Source organism: Stegodyphus dumicola, chromosome 5, assembly GCF_044657685.1.
Source record: "Stegodyphus dumicola isolate Sdum_Otavi_A_Nest chromosome 5, ASM4465768v1".
Classification (NCBI taxonomy): domain Eukaryota; kingdom Metazoa; phylum Arthropoda; class Arachnida; order Araneae; family Eresidae; genus Stegodyphus; species Stegodyphus dumicola.
The window spans coordinates 44035167-44057673 of NC_140772.1; the positions used below are offsets into that span (position 1 = coordinate 44035167).

Here is a 22507-nt window from a genome sequence, read left to right on the forward strand (position 1 = left end):
CCGACTTTGACCACAGCCAATTTAAGTTAAACTGTGAAATCCAGTGGAGTAGCGAGCATAACTGGCGCCCGGGACAAAATAACTTTTTGGCGCCCCCTCCCCCGCTCGAAAAAAACACAGTGATATGATAAAAATCTTGTTTGGAGACCATTTGGCGCCCCTCTGCGAGGGGCGCCCGGGGCATCATACACCCCCTTGCCCCCCACTCGCTACGCCACTGTTTACTTAACTGTTAATTAGGCTTGACTGAAATTTCATTAATTTTAATTTATCTTTACTGAAATTTCATTGATTTTAATTTATCTTTACTGAAATTTCATTAATTTTAATTTATCTTTGATCTAAAGTGTTCGCTTCTGTAAGCACGAGTTTATGCCATCTGTTAAACTTATTTGGATTAATGAAAGGGTTCTACACACCCTTTCCCCGTCTCCGTGGTACTTACAAGATATAGTGATAATTCGAGTCTCATCTTTCAGAGTTTTGGACGTAGTTTATGTTACCAAAAAACACCAAACTCTGTAAACTCATTAATAGGATAGGAAATTAGTAGCACAAAAAAATGGGATCTACATCTCGATATTTGAAATCCCTAAGAAAATTATATCTTAAATATTTTTGTTGAATCATGTTTATGTTTTTTACATATTTCGTTTCCATAGTATTTACAAAAAACAATCAGCTGCACCTAAAAACGTTGTATCATCTTTGGAACTTTGGATTTTCGTTACAGGATGACACTTGTTAAACAATTCTCTACAGTGTGCCAACAAGATACTGTTGTATATGCCATAGTTTTATTCTAACTTTTGTGAGGATTGGAATCATTAAGTTATAGCAGAAGACTGGAGAATTTTCTGTTCAAAGGAAGGAATGCTTTCGTGGAGAACGTTTTTGAGTTCCTCTTATTTATGAGAATTATGTAGAGGTTCTAGCATAAAGAAAAAACCCATTTTAACAGATCGTAGCTGAGATTCACGCCTATAACGCTTATTTTCTCGAAAAGATTCCAGAAAGGATTAAGCATGATTTAAATAATAAATGAAGGCGTTATCTTTGTTGTTGCGAAGCTAAGTTTCTCTAGATGGCAACAAATCCGCTATCCTGCTGTTTCAAATGTAAACAAGAGCAATGGCCGCCATCAAATACATTATTAGGCTTAGCGGCACTTAAACAACTTTAAAATTGTTGATAATTCTAAACATATTGCATACAGATTTACTAAAGGCATAAACACCTTAACCGGAAGATAAGAACAATATAATTCAATCATTTTTAAAGCAAAAAATGTACAATTTACAAACATATAAGAGTAAAGAAACTGAGATCACTGAGCCGGGTAACAGAGTGGATATATATATAAATATATTTATATACGTTTGGTGCGGCCGATTGCAACCAAAATACAAGGTACGCCTATTGGCAAATTTTAAATTAAATACGTAGTTCTTATAACTGTGTTCTTATTTTCCGAAAACGATTGCTCATGATAAGTTTTCAAAATTTATGACTGCATTCGAACTCTTAATTTATTGAAATAAATAATATAAGGCATATATTTATTATGTATTTATTTTACCAGTATATTCTCTATAACGAAAAATATCAAAAACTTTTCCCATCTATAGCTCAGTTAGTAGAGTTTTTAACACTTATCTCAGAAATGAATATTAACCAGCATGGGCTGACATTTATGTCACAAATGTTCCAGCGCCAGCACTACAGGAAAACTTATGTGAATGAAAGTATCCTGGCGAATAGGCAAACACGATGAAAGCCCAAAATGCCAAGCTATTGCAATTGCTAAACAAGTAGATAAATTATCACTAATGTAGATAAGAAGAAAAACACAACGCAGACTCCATTCCGCTGATAAACTATCAAAAAGTAACAAAGAACAATGCAAATTTTACAAGGAGTTAAAAACACATTTTTGAAATACCATTTCAGATCCCCCTTTCACTGTGCATGTTAAATAAAAATTTATACACATCTTTTTAAAAATATAAGCACCTTGTAATTGTTTTTATTTGACACATGACAACGGGTTTTCGGCTGAAGATTAAAGACCTGCATCATATGCAACTAAGCAAACAGAAGACAACGCGAATGCAGGCTAAGCTGCACTGTGATCCCCTTCAGTATAACTTTAATATGACAGCAAAAAATAAATGGCAAAATTTCTTATTATTTATTATAAGAACTGCTAATATTCAGGTAAGAAGTAAATATATATTTAATTTTCCCCTAAAAAATTCAAGATTTAAGGTTTTATTGTAATTATTTATCGCAAGCTTCATTAAATTTAAAGCATAAATTACTTTTGTTTTCTATAAATATATTCAATGCAGTTTTTTTTTCTTCTGCTTATACTTCTTGTATCAACTTTGAAATATATATCAGATCACATTAAATACCAATAAGTGCTGCTATTTGAAAATTAAACGTATAATGTTCAAAGCCCTTCAAATCGAATAAAATGTTCTCAATATTCACTATCTTTTTATTATTTAAAGCAATTTTACACCTGTCATTGCTCCACAACTTTCGTCTGCTAATTTGCAAAATGTCCTTCACTATTATAATACATGTTTAAAACTTTATAAAACAGTAATTTTTAATTTTATACATAAAAAAATCGATATTTATTTTTCAGGGGAGACTTGCAGTTGCTCAGAGTTCATCGATATTACTACTGCACAAAACTCCAACAACCAACAAGCATCCAAGTTTTACTGGGGAGCTTTTACGTTAGATTTTTTAAATATGGTAAAACACATAACGTCCACCTACATAAGGGAAGAGATACTTTCGTAGAGAACGTTGTAAGGATAACTGACCTGTATTCACGTTACAGGTGTGAAAAAAACTATGAAACCATTCATGCATCCAGCCTGTTTGTCGTGGTTCGAACACAACAGCCCTAACTTCTCATTCATTGGTGAAAGAACACACAGGAATAGAAACTGAGCTTTTGTTTTTAGTACCCGCGTGGTGGTGTGGTATGGTGTGGTGTTGTGTGGTGTATTTAATTTTGGCAAAGCACACTAGGGCTATCTGCCTAAGGGAGGGATGCCTTCGTGGAGGACCTTTCTAAGGGAAACTGGCTCGTATACACGTTACACGTGGGGAAAACCACGAAAACGCCCATGCAGCCAGCCCGTTCGCGGGATTCGAACCTCGGACCGAACTACCAGTGTTCAGCGACTTCACCGCTCGGCCGCTACCCGCGTACTTGCAAGCCACAATTTATCTGAATGAAGCAGCCATTGTTCAAAAGTATCACACATCCATGAAAATTATTTATTTAAACTTGTTGCTCTTTTAAATACAAACTGAAATAAAGCCTAATATAAACTTTGAATTTTTTACAAAATGTTTATCGCCCTGTGATTAACAGATTTGATTTAAAGTGTTCCAAAGTGTTTTTCAAATTTTGGTATACCGGCTAGACCAATAGAATACGTTTAAAATAATGTTAACATGCGAGCATGCGCAGTATCTTTCCTTTCATTAGAAAAGCAAAATCGCATCTATGGCAGTAAAAGGCTGAGAAACCAATAATTATTTTTTAAGTTATTATGTATCATATGTCAGTTTATCAAAATCAAAATTCATAATTTGTAACTGCTGATGGTACTTAAGTACATTTCCATACAAAAGGTACAAAATAGTACGTTTTCATATAAAAAGACAATCCAAACAAATAACACTCAGCTCTCGATTTGCCGAGGTTACCAGATACACGGTAACTCAAAAAGACGATTAATCCGAGGCCAGTAAAAAATGCCACAAAAAAGAGGAATAATCCATATTATAATTATCAAAAATACTATATACACTTTTATTATATTGTATTTTCCATTTATTGTATTTTCAAGCAGTTGAGTTTAAAGAATACGTTTCTTTGATTACATAAATTAAACGAGCATTCAAAACATAAAGGACACACTGTAAAACACCACAGGAAATAAAACAAATTTAAGTTATAAATGGCATTAAAAACAGTATTGACAAACGAACTTCAACAATCCTAAAGAGTTCAAAAAGCAGTTAGGAACACTTTTTGACAGAGTTTATATAACAGACGTCGTTACTATCACTGCTGTTATAGTTTATTTTCCGTAGACAGCTTTGGTTTATGCAAATTGTTTGTTAAAATATTTTTTCCATTCCGTCTCAGACACTAAAATTAATATTTTTCTGAAATAAAATTAGTTTTCTTCCCCCCCCCAGACAACGTCCGGTTATTCTAGTGTTGATTATAAACTAATTTAAGGTAATAGAAGAACAAAATACCCAAGAAATATCGACACAAAATTTATAGATTAATAATTAATACTTAATATTATTTATTATGATATTTGGCTCTGAAAAAGCATGTAATGGATGTTTATTTCATATGGTATTGATTTTATCAGAAACCGAAATTTACGTAATTCATTTCCTGCGAGTCAAAAACAGATTTTTGGTATAAAAATATATGAATCCTCTATCATTTTACGCTTGAGATTTATTTAGAGGAATATCAATGTACCCATATAAGATCTGGAATCGCATAACACACAAACATTATCGCATGGAAGCACATGAATATACAAACGATCCTTTATTTTGCAGAATTGCAGTCTTCCTCTACTGATAATAATTTAAAAAATCTGATGTGTACACCACATGACTTCCTTGTATTGGAATATTAAATTATACGCATTTTTCTTGCATTTCATTTAAACTTATTGGATTGAATTAAATCTACTTCGCCGACAGCGCATAAACCACAATAGAATAAAGGCATTCTTTAAAATTCACTCTAGTATTTGTTTACCATAGCGACACTCTGGCGCTAGATTCACTTAACAGTATCAATAATTATATAATAATTATATAACGGAAACTAAGTTAACTGTTATATAATCCAATAATTATATAACAGTTAACTTACATATTTCGTTCATATTATAACTCATAATGCACAAAATTTATATCATTTAAAGAATAGAATTATCTAATCGTTGCCACATGTTCTATTCAAATACTATAATAAAGCAAGAATGATGTATAAAAGGATTTAAGCAAACAAAACAAAAAAGAAACAGTTTTTCACAGACGATTGAGTATTTCTCATTCAATTAATTCAGTTCTCACTTCGCGAGAAGGCAAAAATACATAAAAACTCGAAATATCTATATAAAAAATTACGAAGTAAATCTTAAACACTTATTTCCTCGAAAAAATTCCAGAAAGGATTAAGCATGATTTAATTGGCAATAATAAATGAAGGCGTTACCTTTGTTGTTGCGAAGCTAAGTTTCTCCAGATTGGCAACAAATCCACTAGTCTCCTGTTTCAAATGTAAAGATCAATGGCCGCCATTAAAAACAGGCTTAGCGGCAATTAAACAACTTTAAAATTGCTGATAATTCTAAAAATATTGCACACAGATTTACTAAAGGCATAAAATCCTTAACCGGAAGATAAAAACAACGTAATTCAATCATTTTTAAAGCAAAAAATGTACAATTTACAAACATATAAGAGTAAAGAAACTGAGATCACTGAGTCGGGTAACAGAGTGGATATATATATAAATATATTTATATACGTTTGGTGCGGCCGATTGCAATCAAAATACGAGGTGCACATCTACATGTTATAGCAGTCCTATATACAAAATTTCAACGTTCTGAAGCTACTCGTTTTTGAGTTATGCGAGATACATACGTACAGACGCCACGAAAAATTCTCTTTAGAATTCATTTTAAAGCAATTTTATAATTTTTTTGGAGGAAACGAGTCTTTTATTCTGTCCTTAAGTACAGATATCACGCAAAAACATCGTTAAATTGCATTCGATAGCGGTCAAAATGGATATTTTCGTTGAAATATGCTGCCTGAAACTTTTCGCGATCACAATACTTCCTTTTTACTTCGTACAAGGAAGTAAAAAGAACCTATAAAATATCCGAAATTAAAAATAATGAAGATATTTTATTACTTACGAAAGAGATGTTATGAGCACTAATACAAAAACTACTAACAGCTCATACCACTTAAACAAAACACTTTTTACAATGCTTAATTTTTTATCCCACTTTCTCTTGACACCAAACGCAACTTCCTGAAGGAAGACACACACTTTTTTACCTATGAAAATAAGCAACATATTGTCAACTTCCGGGGGTACTACTTCTGACGTCGACAATGGTTAACTTAGAATCTCAGTTAATACGAGGGCAGTTAAAACAACACTAAAAGAGCAATAACTCCCATTATATTTAAAAGAAAAATACTGTTGACTATTTACCTATATTTTCACACACAATTTAATATGGAGAAGAAATTGATTTGGTTACTTGAATTTAATCAGTAAAATAAAAACAGCAAACTGGATGGAAAACGGAAGAACAAATGTCATTATATGATGAGGAAACTAAATAAGAGAGTTTTAAACAGCACCATTGAATTCAAAGTCGATTTAATCTATTTGTTTTCGACAATACAATATTCATGTATTGCGGTTTACGTACAATTAAATAACTTATAGTTGCAGATAAAAAAAAATTGTGAAAATTATGACGTCATCTGCTAACACTGCAATTACCACCCCCCCCGGGTTTTATTTCTCCGTAAACTTTTTATTTTATGCTGATTGTTTGTGATAGTAATTTTCCCATCGTTCAGCAAGACATAAACTAACGATAATTGGACACAGGGACTCGGTTTAATTCGTCTGTGTTCATCGGAAATTGGCTGTAACAATTATATTGGTTAATTAGAAAGAACATCAGCAAAGAAACCTATCTGCTTTACTAACAGTTTTTTTTTTTTTTTTTTTTTTTTTTTTTTTTTGTTTGTTTGTTTTGTTATTACCACATTCTACTGAACATCAAAATGAGTCTTCTAAAGGAAGTGGTTCTATTCTTTTATATGTGGGAAAATAAACAGAATACACCAAACAAACTGCTATCGGCTGGCAAAATTAAGCAAACTCGATGAAGTTTCCTTACCTCGTGATTCAGTTGTGTCCTGTCACCTCCAACAGACGTTTCCGGCAAACAGGAACTTCGTAATGAACTTTCCTAGGAGGCGCGTGCGCGTCCGGCCACGCAGTTAAGATGTCCGTGCCAGGACAGATAACAGCGTCTCCTGATTGGTCGAATGCCGCCGGCCTTATCTTCACCCTGGGATAGGACAATTGCTTTTTCCGTGTGGTTTCTCTCCGGAGCTGATAAAAGTTTCCCATCCTGGGCCATTTTTTTGCAGTTGTTGCTGCAACAAGCAAACAACTTCCACCTTGCAAGAGAACTTGAAAACTGTTCTCTATTGCTTATCAGAAGAAGGATTCTTTATGCATTGGGAGATGGCTTTATTTGTTTAGTTCCTCTACCTAGATATTACGGATTTTTTTTCCTCTTAGCCTCTCAGTTTTTTCCCAATCACAATCCCTCCCTTTTGGGCACTATGCCAGTCTGAAAGCATAACCTAAAGTATACATACAAATATTCCCCTAATGATACGTTTAACAATTTAAATAGGCAAATATCGAAATATATGAAAAGATTATAATGATACTACATTTATTTACGAGCGTCGCAATCAAAATCCTTCAACAAGGAAAATTAATATATAATGTCATCCGTCTTTGTATGCAATAGTAAGTACATACGCAATTCTTCGTCTACCATATTCAAAAAGCAAAATTCTAATCGTCAGACAATGCCATTTAGTGTCAATAACGCATAAGCATGACGTCACAATACATTCATAAGATATTCGCCTTGGTTCATAAAACCCAATGACTCCGGTAAGTCGTTTAGTTTCTGTAACGAAGGATAGGAGTTAATGTTATTTCTCTCTTTACTTTGCTTAATTTTTGAAACTAAATGAGTAGCTTTTAAGTTCTAAAATTTACTCACTTCAAAAAAATTAATTAACCATCACATTCTATTGCAAATTATAATTTCGTAACCATTTACCAATTTATAATGAATATGTGTTTTTCGCATAAATTTTTAGTACATTCTGCACATATTTTAAATGTACCATGCCTTATATATATTATATCAGTACATTAGACTAATCAATGATCAACAGGTCAAAATTTTTATAGAGAGAAAAATTGCAAAATTCAAGATACATTCATTGAACATGAATTTACATTAATACTAATTTCGCTGTCGGAAGATTTACAGTAACATTTTGGAGAGTTGTCTACTAGAAACAGAATAGTAACACAAGTATGTTTTTTTCGCTTTTTTTATCACACGCACACTCATATATATATATATAGCTATAGATAAAGGTAATGAAATATATATATGTACATAGATAATTAAATTAATGTAGGTATAGGTAATGAAATATATGTAGGTATAGGTAATGAAATATATGTAGGTATAGGTAATGAAATATATGTAGGTATAGATAATGAAATATATGTAAATATAGGTAATGAAATACATATATATGTAGATATAGGTAATGAAATACATATATATGTAAATATAGGTAATGAAATACATATATATGTAAATATAGGTAATGAAATACATATATATGTAAATATAGGTTGTAAGGATCCTAAGTTTTACTAACGTTTCTTTTATTTGAAAACTGTACTATTACTTCTTATTTTCTACTTCTGGCCAGAATTAAATGCTTTAACTTGTTTATGTAAATTGTCTTGCTAACGCCCAAGTACTTAAGTTGTGGCTTTTTGCTAAGCGAGAGAGAGAAGGAATCTTAGGAAGCAAGCCACTTGCCACTGTAGTTTTACGAATTTTCACTCGGTTGCTGGTTGCCTTTAAGACCAGAGGTTTAGCCCTCTTGATATTTGCAGACATATCGTAGTTTTAGCAGCTCCGCGTACTACATACGTACCTTTTTTTTAATAAAGGCCAGCCTTAGTGCTAGGCATTTGTATACTAATTCAAAGTTAGCTTTTAGTTAGAATTTTAGTTAGTAGTTTTTATATTCTTACGTTCAGACCACAAGTGGTTGGTCTCAGTATTCCGAAATTCGGAAATACCTGTAAAGCATTGAAAATAAAGTGTTTCGTATACCCTTCCTGCTTGTGTTGTCTACTTCACACCTTCTTGAACATAGCTTGAGGAAGCTACCTCTTCCTATCCAGGATTATTCATGTTTCCAACGCAAATAAAGAGAAACACAAGTCTTGACAAGGTAATGAAAAAAACATGAATTGTGGCGATGGAATGAACATCATAATGTAATGAAAATATCGTAATTAATGGCAATGGAATGAACCTTTTACCGTTGGCCGGATGGTGATGGCATAACTGCGTAGTAGAAAGATAAATGATTTGCGTACAATCGTGCCGTGAGTTAACACATCATTTATTTTTGAACATTCCTAAAAGATATTTTTTCCACATCACTAGATTACGGCGGCGAATAATCACTGCAGGTCTTTTATGTGATTATTACATTTCTGAAACGATAGAGGAAACTAAGCAGAGACCAGATGACGTTAAATTTTGTAAGCGAGAACAGAGGTAGAAGCAAAACTGCGCAGTTATCCAATTTGGAAGAGAAAGTTTCACTTTAAGTTGGTTATTAAAAGAAGGTTTCGGTTTAAGTTCCGAATTATTTCCATCATTAGCGTTATTAAGTCATATAGTATATGGATTGATATAGAAACGACGCAGTCAAGAGAAATTTTTATACATTGTCAGATGCTAGGAAGGAAGAACATTTAAAAATCTAAAGGAGAAATTTAAAGAGCTATTTCTAATTAATTTCATAATTTATAGATCATAATTTATTTCCTTACTTCATATGTTACATTTATATATATGTAATAATAAAATTCCATAATCAAGAATACACTTAAATTTCTAACTGTATGTCTTTTCATTTTTAATGGCAACGTTCTCTTATTTGAAAGTACGTGGAATTAAATCCACAGCCCCGTAGTCAAGTTGTTTTTCCCGCCTTTTTCTACGCGTACAGTTTTAGAATGTTCTGAAGATATTTAAAGCGAACTGGATTGACTGACGAGGCTGACGTCATTTCTTGGAAGCTCCGCCTTTCCAGAGGCTATAAAAGGACTCGCAAGAGGAATATTGGGGGCTTTTTCTTAAATGTCACGATGCAGTAAACTTCATACAAAAAGTTATTAGTAATTCTTTTTTATTTACTCCGGATATCTGATTTTTATAACTGCTATTTCTCCTGAATAATAATAAATGGATCCTGTTTTTTAAACTTATCGTCTGATTATTTAAGCTACGACTAAAGTTGATACATCACATATATATATATGTAATACTTTGACAGACAGGCACAGGAATGACAAAGCTTGATTATATGACTACACCATAGTCTGGGCGTTGTTATGACTGAGTAGAAGGCTGCAAAATGACGACAATAGATTGCACATCTTTATTCAATTCTCACAGTAGAACATTTTGCCTTTAGATGAAGTTCTCCAAATTACATATTTAATAGTGATTTAAACTAAGTAAGATTAAATTTAGACTTTCTACGTCATAATTATTCTAACAAAGGGAAGAAAAAGATGGGATGAGCAGCAGCAAGGTGTTGTAGCAGAGTTAGAAGAAAGGAGTCTGACTGACAAAAAAAACGGGACGTACTCAGTATTTATACTAGCGGTTATATAAACATCCTAGAATGTTTTCAAAAGGGGTCCAGGGGAAGATCCTGAAACTGTGGAAAGTTAATTATAGGTTGCCTGTTCCCGCAAAGCAAAGCCATCGTATTTTTTATGTTTGTTACCGTGAAAGACCGAAATTGGAGATTGTCGACTTTCACCGGAGAATTTCAAATTCACCAAATACGTTGGTGGTTGGAATCAAAAAATTCACCAAATACGTTGGTGAAAGATCGAATTTTCTTGGTAGATTCGGACCCTCACCGGTGTATGTCGACAATCACAGATATGCTCTGGTGAAAGTCGAAAAGAGAGGTCATAAATTGCCATAATAGTTTAAGTTGTTGCAATAAATAAGATTTGAATCACATAATTTAGTAAGTTTTTTATTACTGTTATTTTATTTTCTCATTTAGAACGTACTGTATAATTAAGTAAGTTTTTAGCATCTATTATTTTCCTTTCTCATTTTGAATGTATTGTGTGTTTTAGGTTCTCATGTTCTTAAGTTTTTATTTCAAGTGTCAAGTGCGTTTATTCGCGACTGAATTACGGAGAGGAAAATATAATATTGTTATATGTTCAACATTCACCATTAGTACATGGTGAATGCCGACATTGACCGGTGTAAGTCAGAAATAAGAGTTTTTGGAAAATATTTCGGACATACACCAAGAGACTATGTGAATGTTGACATTCACCGATGAAAGTCGACATTCTCCAGATTTCGGTGTTTCATATATATCTTGCATTAGTTATATCAAAAACCAAAGAACGACATAGAGTTTTTGTTTAGAACGACAAAGAACGACATATTGCAAGAACTTTTTATTAACGGTAACTTTGACAAAAAGAATTTTATTATATGAGATAAGAATAATACATTTAATTTAACGATAGCCAAAATACGACGCCAGCGCATATATATCTCCATAGAAAACTTTTTACCATGTGTTATCCCATGACGAAAGTGAACCAAACAATATGTCTTCCAAATCATTCTTATTACGTCTTCGACAGACCGCCGTGTTCAATTAGGTGCTGCTGACTGCCATATCGTTGAGAATCCGAGAAGACATGCATGTCTATGATTATCTCCTCCTTTTTTTCAGGGTAAGTAATACCGGTTGATCCCTGCAGTTCGTTTGGGGCAACGTTCTTGGTGATGAGACGGCTAAATGATTATTGGTTTCGACCATTTCTGACTAATGCTTGAAGAGCAAGTGTCTAGTCATTTGGTCCGTTGGTAACTCTAAGAGAAATCATATGTGCATATGGAATAAAAATGTACGCCCATGTATATGATGAATATTTCCGAACTGCGTCTAAAGCGAACTGCGAACCGTACTGGGCAAAGTCGTAGCACGGGTCATTTATAAATATTTCAAAACACACAACAGATTGTCAAACAGCGAAAATGACTTTCACAACTTTATTTATTATGTTTCAAATTTGGTACCATACAACATGACTTTGCAAAGCCAAATAAATATATACTCTAGCATCCCATTAACATGAAAAGCTCAAGCGTGGCGGTGTCTAGACCTAGAAATGGAAAATAGGCGTCGTCAGATAAAGCTTCAGATCTCATTAAAATTAATTTCCGAAGTCTGTATTGAAATGTAATGCAGCAGGCATCCATCTCAACTTGCCATTTATGAATTTTAAATGAAATCAGATTTTCAAGAGCCAAGTAGAAACTTATTTTCACAAAAGATACTTTTTAAAAATCCATTTTATAAATGTACGAATAGTTTCTTTATAAATACAGACAAAGGACAATTATTTGCTATGACATGTATAACTGCATTCGCAACAAAAGATGATATTTACTATAAAACTCTCTGCAGACAGTTGAATCTATTAGTTATTCAATTGTATAGAATATACCTTCTATTCCGAAAGGAATAATTTCGGAAATAATCTCTAATATTTCGAAATTCAAAATATGATACTACTCATTTTCACTATGCATTTTCTAAATTTCATTTTTAAGACAGTATTTCGGAAGTTTTAAAATGATAATTAAATAAAAATTTGACGTTTCTTTTTTGCACAAGTTAAGAAACGCTCTACGAAAAGTCTTTCCAAAAGTTTTTTTGACTTTTGTGTTTGTTGTATTACATTACGCTTCTTCACATATTTCACTTTCACGCATTCCGAGCGAAATGTAAGATATCACTGCACAAAATACAAAATATCTAATTTACCTGTTCTTCAAATAAAAACCGTTGATGTTCGGTGAAGTATAAGATCTTTAATTTTGTTTGATTTAATCCGTCTATAAATGCTTAATAAATTCAGGGAATTAAAAGCATTAAGCAGGTAATTTTTTTTCGAAATCAACACAGTTACCGTATTGCTTTATTTTACTTTAACATTTATTTTCTTACTCCCAGCATAATGTAAATAGGTTTAAGCAAAAAGTAAGTTCTGAATTCTTGAATTTTCAAACAGCGCTTGGTAACATAGGCTGCCTGTCACTCTTCTTCGCTGCTGCTTAATTTAACCTATCAGCTTAAGCTTTTACTAGCCGCAATTGCTTCCCGAACGCTTAAGAGCGAACCATAGTTAGCGTATAATTTTTTATTTCATATTTTATTAATTTTGAACATATATCCTGGTTAATCGCAAGTTAAGGGCATATTGCTTACATCAATTTTTTGAGTTTATGCAATGGTCAAGTCGATGTATTAGTAAACAAATTTTATATTAAACTTGTATTTCAACTATGGTCTTTTATTTAGAAAGCAAAAAAATCGAAAAGTCATCTGACAGTCTCTACTTTTAATTTGAGTTGACCTGTTAATTTAAAATAATAAGAGTATTTGTTTGAACACAGTTGTTAATATGTAGAGACATTAGGCATTTTTGGAACCAGGCAAGATGAAAAATATGCAACGCCTTCGCCGGGAATCGAACCACGGACCTCTTACGCGCTGAGCGTGCTGACCATTACACCACGAAGGCACGCCAAGAATGCGGGAGAAATACCTCCTAAATATTTAAAATCTTTTCTTTACTTTTAGCAATAAATCTAACTGGTGTAAGTAAAAATTTATTAAATTCATATTTTGTCCAACCTTTGCAACATTACTAAAAATAATATTTTTTTCTAAAGTCACGTGTTTGGAACATTATTAAAGAAATTTAAATTACCAATCAACGCTTGATTTAAATTAAAACAAAAACGTTGACACAGAAATTTTAACCTGACTCTCCCCTCCTACGCACACACACAAAATCCATTTAAAAATTAGATCATTGTCGAATATGATGTGTACAAAATTCTTTTCTTGTTCCTCTCCGAAAAGCTCAGTGACCTATCATATCAGGACACAACTGACATCCCGCTGCAATCACGGCAGAAAATGCTCGTCATCAGTGTCTGTCGATGCAGTAAAATAAAAAGCTGTAAGGTATATTTTAATTTTATAAGAGTTATTTTAATTTAGTTAACCTTTCCTATCTTGCCTCGTTTCAACTTACAACTCCCTACCAGAATGAGTTTTTAAAATCGCGTTGACCGCAAATGGGTAAGAAATAGAAGTAAAGGAAAGTTCAACTTATTTCGAGAGAGACAGCTAGGAATCCTGAGTAACGCGCGTTCGCCTTTGCGCTAAGTCTCTCAACTGCTGTTATGCTCGGCCGTATTATTATGTGCCTTTAGACAGTTCACCGACTAGTTTAAAACTAAGAGCCAACTCCGTTACATTTGTGTTAGCTTCGACTAAATTTCTTAGTTAATTATAATTAGTTCTTATTTCTTATTTTTGAAATCAACCCCGAGTGGAGGCTTTGTTGTAAGCCCGAAGAAAGGGGCCGACTGTTCATCTTATTTTAATTTAAATAAAGGATAATTAACCCTTCTTGAGTTTACGATTTCTGCTCTTTGAACTAAGCGATAATTCGCTTAACAGTTCATTAGGTTCCTCGACATTTAATTCAGCAGAATAAAAGTGAGGAACTCTACAATGTAAATGTTACGTATCCAGTAAATACCTATAAATTTGGTTTAAGAATTTCCTATCATATGCAAGAACAAAAATAAAAGTGACCTAATGTATAACTTTTGGAGAAGCAAATTAATAAAATTAAAAAAGTTTGGAATATTAATAAATGTAATTTTAAGACATTGAATTTCTTATTAATGTCTTCAAATGTACTGCAGTTTTTTTTTTTTTTAGTTCACAAAAGTTGGTTGATAATGGCGTTAGCAATAACTCTGTTACAAATACTAGTATGCCAATGTATGAGTTAAATGGCAGGGAAGATTAGTGTGTGTGTGATTATGGCAAAACCTCGAGAGCTATCTGCCTAAGGGGAGGGATGCCTTCGTGGAGGACTTTCTAAGGGAAACTGGCTCGTATACACGTTACACATGGGGAAATCCACGAAAACGCCCATGCAGCCAGCCCGTTTGCGGGATTCGAACCTCGGACCGAACTACCAGTGTTCAGCGACTTTACCGCTCGGCCGCTGGTGGGCCCCGCAGAGAAGATTAGAAAGTATATTTTTAATCAAAAAGCTTAATTTCTTTACAAATGAGAAGCTTAAGGCCAAGGTTATAAATTTCGTTATTATTGATTTTGGTTTTATAAAATTAAAAAATTTAGGATAAATATTAACAGTTTGAATTAATCTAGAATGACAATGAAAAGGTCATCTATGTATCTAAAAGTAAGACTAATTTTTTAATTACAATTTTGCACACAAAACTGAGCTTTCGCATAAAAAGAAATTGCAAATTAAAGCTGAATAATTCGTCCCCATGGGAATTCCGTTAAGATGTAGGAAGATATTATTTTTAAATCTGATAAAAAAAACTTATGGAATTTGATAAAATTATAAATCTTAGGACTTAATCGGTGTATTTTCCAATCTCCAACATTTTCATGTTTCAATTTCACGGGCTGCATATGTACAACTTAATTTAATTCTTGCTTTTTATACTTTCTATTTTGTCAAACTATGCTTCTACTGCTGCACTCAATTCTATACTTCACTATTCCTGGAAGTCTGGAGAATACTACACAGTCTATTCAAATGCTGTTCGAGATCGCAAGAGATTCGTTTTTTAACATTTAACCTTTTATTCTTAATTATCGAAGTTCTGGTTCTGCCACTGAGTTTTAGCTGTATGTTTTGTTCTGTTTTGTTTTGTTTTCCCAGGTTTAAGGAGAAGTTTTCAGAGATATTTTTGTACATTGGAAATAATAATAAAAAAAAAAAATTAAAAAAAAAAAAAAAAAAAGAGCTTATGCGTGGTAAGTGTCTCCGCAGATTGATTTTTCTTGTTACTTTCCTATACCTTTACGTCCATCATCTCCTTAATGAGCAAATTAATATCGTAAATTTTAACTCTAAAGAATCGTTTAAAAGATAACACCTTCTTTTTAGTCTCATCGCTAAAGAAAGCAAAAAAGGTGAATTTACTAATTGTCACGCGAATATGCATATCATATAGTGCCTCATTTATGCAGATACTCCTGCTAAATTTTTTATGCATTTTAAGCTTTTTTTTCCCTTACCCGTAATGAGATAACTTTTGCCTAGTTATCGAGGTTTACGTAGGATAATTGTAACGGGCTGCTGCATAATTCTTACCTCAAATGTTTTTTTTTTTTTTTTTTTTTTTTTTTTTTTGTTCTTTCAAGGTACTGAGGACTGAAAGACATGACAGCTATCGTATTATGCATAAGAAAAGTAAAAGAAAATGGAATAAAATAAAATTAAAAAAATTTCTCTTTAAAACCTAACAGGAATTTAGCCTTCTCATAAACTCTTTATATCATGCAGCAAAACTTTGTTTATCCTAAATATCCGTGCATTTCGTATATCTCATAGTAATTATTTTTGCTAATTAAAAACACACATAATACGTCTAATACTTTAAGAAAAATATATACTGTAAAAAAAAAAAAAATCTGAAATGTTTCAGATTTTAAATTACGTCCAAAGGGGCGTTTTTTAACATTTTGTGTGTTACCTTTCTTTATTAAATATCATGTTCCTCGCACTTAAACCATAAGATCCAGTGCAACAGCAATATCGCAAAATAGTTTTAAAACGAGCATATCTTTAGAATTTCCGATACAGAGACTCACGCGCTGGAGATAAAAATGTTTTTTCTGCACAACGTTGCCATTGCTCGCTTTGAAATCCTTGAGTTTGTTAATCAAAAATTCGTCAAAGTTTTAAAAAATAGGAAATCGATCATAAAACAAATTTCAAATTTCAAATTTGGTCTTCCACATGCTCATATTCGTTGGAGGATTACGTTATTCAAAATTCGATGACTCTATGTACCGTTGTTTTATCACAATACGAGAAATATACATACATTTATGCAGATTTTTCATTATTTAATTTCTTCAAATATAATGCAGGACTCTAACATTTTGTGGCAACAGTTTGAAAAGTGAACCGACATTTATGAGTCCGACGCAAAATGCCAAAACGAAACTAATAGTCCTTCGGGATTCAAATCCCTTTGGACTAATAAATTAGCTTATTTACATTATAGTAGTTTTAATTATTTATATTATTTAAAATAAAAGTTATCTTTTACCCTTTGTTTACGTTTTTTTTTTTTTTTTTTTTTTGTTTGTTTGTTTCCTTTTCAGTGCAAATCAAGAACATGATAGAAAACATCCGCTATTTTCAGTTTCATTAAAAAAAGAAGACAGAGAGAATTATATTATACAGTATTTTCGGGCATAATTTAAATAATCTTTCTGAATGGTTTTCGTTGAATAAAAAAGTGATCTTCAACGGTTATACAGGCTTTACAGGCATAGATTATGAACAAAAATTTAAAGTTTCAGATCATGTAGCACGACATACTAGAAACTCATCCACTCATTTGGTTATGATTATGTTTCACTGCCGTGTTATTATACAGGATGATTAAAAAAAGATTTATCTAATTTTATATGAATTGCTTTTTGAAATTCAGAAACGAAAAGAGAAATTAAATTACGTACTGAATGGCAAACTATCCAGACTTTATAAAAAGGCAATTCCCTGATTTCGTTTAATTATTTTGCTATGAATTTTGTATAATGTAACATGACAAGAGAGTGGAAGTCTGAAGAGTCTTCAAGTCTATTTAACATAGTAGTAAATAGCTATCTCGATAAATTGCCGAGATGTCGCCAAGCTGGTTTCGGCTACTAACTTTTGTCTCTAAACTTGGCGATCATTTGGTGAAAATTTGGTCCGGAAACTGTATAACTGCAACTCATACTGTAATTGATCCCTATATATCACAGCAGAGGTATCCGGCCCTTATATGTAATTTTAACCATATATGTCTTCCAGTAATTTCGAAAAATGAAAGGTATTAGAGATTTCTCGGAGGCTGGGGAGAAACTATGTGAGCTCGGAGACAGCATCAGTTTTTAATTTTTCAGTTAAGAGTAGACTCCGCAGTATTGAGAGATCTACGTTAAAGCGTCACTCTTTAGATGCGCTTTGCATTTCGTTGTGTTTAACTTTCTTAGACGTTTAAGTGGTAACTACTCATTGTGCTCTGTTATATTGAGAAAAGCTGTGCGAGTACTTTTGTAGAAAGTTTCGGAACTGAAAAGTGTTTCTTTTGGGAAATCAGTTCTATCAAGCTACCAGCAGTTCTGTGTGCATTCAGTCATTTACGACCCGTAAGCACGAAACAATACGAACAACAACAGAAAAACCGATTATATATTTTTATATTTTTCTCAGCGTGTCTTTCGTGAATGACTGCGTAGCAACTGAAGTTTCTAGAATATGTACAATTGAGGACAATAATAGTAAAGAACAACGAGACACATTTAATATATCACCAAAGAAACAAGTCAAATGACATAGCATTCAGTGACCGTGCATTTGAGGACAATAATAGTAAAGAACAACGAAACACATTTAATATATCACCAAAGAAACAAGTCAAATGACGTAGCATTCAGTGACCGTACATTTGAGGACAATAATAGTAAAGAACAACGAGACACATTTAATATATCACCAAAGAAACAAGTCAAATGACGTAGCATTCAGTGACCGTACATTTGAGGACAATAATAGTAAAGAACAACGAGACACATTTAATATATCACCAAAGAAACAAGTCAAATGACGTAGCATTCAGTGACCGTGCATTTGAGGACAATAATAGTAAAGAACAACGAGACACATTTAATATATCACCAAAGAAACAAGTCAAATGACGTAGCATTCAGTGACCGTACATTTGAGGACAATAATAGTAAAGAACAACGAGACACATTAATTATATCACCAAAGAAACAAGTCAAATGACGTAGCATTCAGTGACCCAAGATGCTAGTTACGCTCATAGCGATTGATACATCGAGCTTATAGCGATTGATTTGTGGCCTCTTACATTGGAAAGTGGATCGGAATATCTGCTGTGGAGGTCTAAGTGCGCTTTTGCCTTCCTGTAAAATATGCAGTTTTTACCGAACGGACTTAGTTTCGAGCCCCAGGATCATCACACAAGGATTCTGCGACAACGGAAGTTACCCCCTTCACTATGAGATGGGACCACAGACAGCAGCGTCTAACGCTCAGTCAGCACAAATTCTACATAGCATGAGCATTTCCTTAAGGTAATACGATCAACATGATGATGTTCTAAAATTTTGAAATTTCCTTTTCATTTTATGCATATTAAATTAATACGCGGTTACGAAGCATGGAGTTATGTTCATCTGCTATCGAATCAGATTGTAGTATTTTGAATCGGCTTGGATGATTATTGTATTCCTGCTATTTGTGTAATTAAAACCAGAAGTGACAAAAAACGTTTTTATATTAAACTTCGACACTTCTCCATTCATTTTATACCTTATTTGTCTCTCAGTGTTCGTAAATTGCAAAAGTAAAGTCTTTAAAATCGGCTTAATAAATGAATGCTTTAATCCTGAATAATTCTCATTTGCCCTCAAGTAATCTGAGTTCAACACCAAGCAGAAGTAAAGACAGAATGCAGCTCACATGAACATAACATAAACATAATATGGAACGAATGCTTATAGTAAAATTACTCACAAGAAGACAGTTCCGTTTGGCTTGGAATATCACCTATAATTTAGAAAATAATCTCTACGTAACATTAAAATCCGCTGCGATCTCTTCAGAAACACAAAATGTTTAAATATATTTTTATGTTTCAGTTTATAAATATCAATTTTCCGGAAATGGGTTTTCGGCATCCGCAGAATCAATTTCATTTTAAAAGGTTTAAATGGTATCAGCCAATTTGCTAAAATACATATGCCATATTTACTTACCTACTTCTCTCCCTCATGTATTCAGCAATTTTAATGTTTGATTTAGAAACTTTTCCTTTATTTGCATAATTTTAAATTAATATCAAAATTCAGGATGTATACTCTTCTATATGAATGCCCAGTTCCTGGAATTATATTTTTTGCGAACGCGTTTCAAGGCCATTTATTTCGTGCATCTCATGGAATTCAAAATCTCAACCAAAGACCTTCAGTAAGCATTCGGTTTTAAAAATAATCAGTATTTACTGCTGAATAAATCAAAATATAATGCTCAAAACAGAACTTGCGGTGATTCGAACATTGGCTTATCTTAGAAGTTCCTCTTTACATTGTTTTCTTGAGAATCGTGTAATTTCCTCCGTTTTTAAGAGATAAAATAAATGCAAAAAGAAGACAAATACCACAAAATGTGCAGTATATATTTATTTTTTTAAACATAGTCTCTCATATTTAATTCACAGCTATATTTCAATCCTTTACATTTATAGTTATTATTATTTTCGTTTTCCTCAGAGTACATTTTGTCGTATTTCTCAGCGCTACAACAGTGATATCATTTCACAAAAATGGAGAGCACCTAAAACCCATTTTGCACATTCAGTTAATGGTTTGCGTTGAGCTCTTTAGGCATCCTATGCACAAGTTAAATATCTCAGATGCTTACTAGGACTCATACTTCATAGTAGAAAAAATGCCAAATCTTCCATGCAACTAGCCTATTCTTTCCATACCTTAATTAAAAACAACCAGAAACTTGACTAAATTAATTATCGCAAATCAGTCGAACTATTCTGTTTTTTAAACTAACTTTAGTAAAGGACACTGCAATGGAAATTTAATTGATGCTGGTTTTTATGTGACATATAAGGTAAATTATGAGACATTATTATCACATAGACACCTACGTTTTCCAGAACTAAATCCATAGCAAAAATTACTGGCGTCAAAAGATTTGCCTATTTTGCTACGAGTATAACTGGTGTAACTCGGTAAAAATTTACCAGTCTGTTTAAATGGTTACAGCCGAAAACATCGCGGCAAAAGCATCGCAGACGAAAACGTCGCGGAGAAAACAACGCAAGACGAAAACGTCGTGCTACAACGTGGGAGAAAACATCGCAAAGAGAAAACATCGTAGTTCTAAAACATCGCGGTACAAAATATCGTCGTCGAAAATAAAGCGGTTCAAAAACTTCGCAGTTTAAAAACATCGCAGTTTAAAAACATCGAAAATATCGCGGTAAAAAATAAAGTATCTACAAATCATCTCATGACGATAACATCGCACCCATGCTTTTTTCAGCTTTAATAACTATAAATGGATATTCCCGTAATGATTTGTGAGCGGAAGATGGAAAGAAGGATAATTTTTACTTTCATATTTTTTTGTTAATCAATAAATTTTTGCTGAGGAAACAAAAAGGAAACTTAAGCATAGAAAATTAATGCAACTTATAGCACTTAAGAGAATTTTAAACCGACATAGATAACTAACAAAGACCCATTTTTTATAAAGGTTTTACTGGTAATTTTCATGAAAGGTATAATCTATAAGTTGCATTTAATTTTCTATGCTTAAGTTTCCTTCTTACGTTTTCAGCAAAACATTTATTAGTTAATAAAAAAATGTGAAAGTAAAAATTATCCTTCTTTACATCTTGCGCTCACAAATTATTATGGGAATATCCATTTACAATTATTAAACCCTGATTGTAGATACTTTATTTTTTACCACGATATTTTCGACGACGATGTTTTTAAACTGCAAAGTTTTTGAACCGCTTTATTTTCGACGACGATATTTTGTACCGCGATGTTTTAGAACTGCGATGTTTTCTCTTTGCGATGTTTTCTCCCACGATGTTTTGTAGCACGACGTTTTCGCCTTGCGTTGTTTTCTCCGCGATGTTTTCGGCCGCGACGTTTTCGGCCGCGATGTTTTTGCCGCGATGTTATCGGCGGACACCGTTTAAATACTGTGTGCTGTTTATCATACGAAATATAGGGGGCTTTCTACTATACCTCTATAGATCTAGTCTGCACATACCAGGACTTTGTTGAAGCTGCAACACTAGGTGAACGAGCTTCCAGAATATCACATTTCATCGTAACACACGCTTTAATCCAGCGGGTAAGAGACAAATATTCTGACAATGATTATATTTTCAGATGCCCCTTTATATTAAAGAAATTTGCATGTTTTGGTTTCTTTGAGTATATCAATGAAAATAAACATTTAATGGATGTTTCGGTTTACAGTTCATTAATTAATTTGTTTTATTTGTAGTTCGCTAAGTATATGTAGTTTCGTTATTACTAAGATATTTTAGAAACCACATTTTTCTTAGTGGAGTGTGGAATTGGTTAAATTCTTCTTTTTTCTTACATGGGTTAGGTCCATAAGGGCGTTTACTAGATATTTCCTTGGTTTCTTTACGTAACTGTTTCTGCTACTACACTTGGGACCTAGTTAATATGGAATGTTTTAAGATTTAGTTTAGCTAAACTAATGTTTTGTGTTAATTCTTTTCTGTTCCTTCCATTTCTTCCATAACTTCACCAAAATTGAAAGTTGGTT

The 22507-nt window shown here is 32.8% G+C and overlaps 1 protein-coding gene across 3 annotated transcripts in view; it reads right to left on the bottom strand.

Annotated features, from left to right (window-relative positions):
• LOC118187773 (putative polypeptide N-acetylgalactosaminyltransferase 9) overlaps positions 1 to 22507 on the bottom strand; it is a 907951-nt gene that overhangs the window by 698628 nt on the left and 186816 nt on the right. The window contains exon 1 of one of the 3 annotated variants that reach the window (XM_085816615.1): positions 7008 to 7296. The exons of 1 other annotated variant lie outside the window; for it this stretch is intronic. The gene's annotated coding sequence lies outside the window, so the exon portion shown is untranslated. Of the gene's footprint in view, positions 1 to 5287; positions 5342 to 7007; positions 7297 to 22507 lie in introns of those variants that run through there. One more of the 3 variants, XM_085816618.1, reaches the window with a different exon arrangement.